Source organism: Cynara cardunculus (assembly GCF_001531365.2).
Source record: "Cynara cardunculus var. scolymus isolate 2C chromosome LG 13, CcrdV1, whole genome shotgun sequence".
In the NCBI taxonomy this organism is placed as follows: domain Eukaryota; kingdom Viridiplantae; phylum Streptophyta; class Magnoliopsida; order Asterales; family Asteraceae; genus Cynara; species Cynara cardunculus.
Genome location: NC_037540.1, coordinates 30,602,098 through 30,603,961, shown reverse-complemented (window position 1 = coordinate 30,603,961; position 1,864 = coordinate 30,602,098).

The window sequence follows — 1,864 nt, the reverse complement described above, 5'->3', positions numbered from 1 at the left end:
AAATAGTTGAGAATTCCACAAACAAATTTGAGAAACCATTTTTTCGTTTATTCCGTYATATTTTTTTATCAGATCATCAGCCGTATTTAAGCCGGAAAACATAATTTGCCGAGACTTGTGGAACCATTTGCATGCATAGTTCCCCACTATTTCTTGAAGTTTTTTTTAGGGAAAAAAGAAGAAGCAAATTTGGTGATGTTAAAATGAGGTTTCTCTATTTATGTGACCTTCAAAGAAAGTGTTGGTGTTAGCACCACAAAAGCCACGTCCAAATACGTGGTGCATTTAATCTACACAAATTATTTTAAATATTGATTTTAATTCATTATTAGGTATGTATGCTTTGAATTAAAACCTCCGTCCACCCTTTTTTTTTTTTTAATTTTTTATAGTTTAGTTAATTTATCAAAAAAGATAAAACTCTTATTGTCCTCTAAATTATAATAAATGTTTGTTTATATAAATTTAAGAAAATAATATTATTAAACCTTCATTTATCTTAATGTTGGTAATATTGGAGCCCAAAAAACCTTAATATTGGTTTTTTGAAATATTGTATTTTGTTTTTGTTTTTGTTTTTGTTTTTGTGAAAAAAGTAAATAAATAATTTATAAGCATAAATGATTTGGAACATAAAGTGTCAAAGTATAGTAATATGTTTTGTATTTGTATATACACATGCATGTTTCTCATTCATTAAAACCATGGAATCTCTCAAACTTGTTTCTTCTTCATCTGGCCTTTCATTCCTTTTTAGTTCATCACTATGCACCTTATGTTTCTGTTCTCAAATTAACATAAAAAATATATTATAGTAATGAAATATCGGTGCTTCTTCAGTTCAAGAACAATCTCATCGACCAACCCAACCGCCTCTCTTCTTGGGCCGGTCAAGACTACTGCCATCGGTCCAGTGTGGTCTGGGATAACTCCACCAGTCACATCCACGAGATTCGCCTTCGTGGACCTGACGATGGGATTCACGGCCATTGCCATGGATCTTATGATACTCATGATGAACTTAAAGAAGATCAAAACAAATTAGGAGGAATCATAAGCCCTTCTTTGATCAATCTAAAACAACTCAGATACCTAGACTTGAGTTGCAACAATTTCGAATCCAGCAAGATTCCGGCGTTCATAGGCTCTTTTAAGAATCTTAGCTATCTTAACGTCTCAAACTCCCAATTCTATTGGGAATCTATTAATGCTACAGGTTCTAGTTCTTCAAGGGGATCCTGTCTTCAGTAATCTTTATTCGAAAAGTTTGAAATGGTTAAAGAACCTGAAAAGGTTGAAACACCTGGATATGAGTGGCACTACAACAAAAAGGGCTTTATAGGACACTCATTAGTGTCCTAATAAGGTAGTTAATAGGACTTTTAAGTTTATAGGACAAAAAATATGTGTCTCTTCTAAAGGTGTTGTATTAGGTTAATAGGATGAATTTGAGTGTCCTAAAAAACTCTAGGATTATGATACAAAACCCATAGTCCTATAAAATGATTTAAGTAACACTAAAAAGTGTCCTAAAAGACTATAATATAGGACACTTTATGTTGTCACAAAATGTTTACATTTAGAAACAAATATGGGCGTCCCAAAAAATGTTTTTATAGGACGAAATTCAATGTCCCAAAAAATGTTTTTATGATACAAATTTTAGTGTCCTATAAAATGAATTAAGTAATACTAAAAAAGTGTCCTAATAGGCTATAATAATTAACACTAAAAGCGTCCTAAATAACTATAATGCGAGACGCATCATCCAATTATAGATACAATTTATAAGACAAGTTGTTTGTAATTTCCAGTACTGCAATGAGACCATTTCAATGTGAGACCATTGCAATGGAAGCCAGAT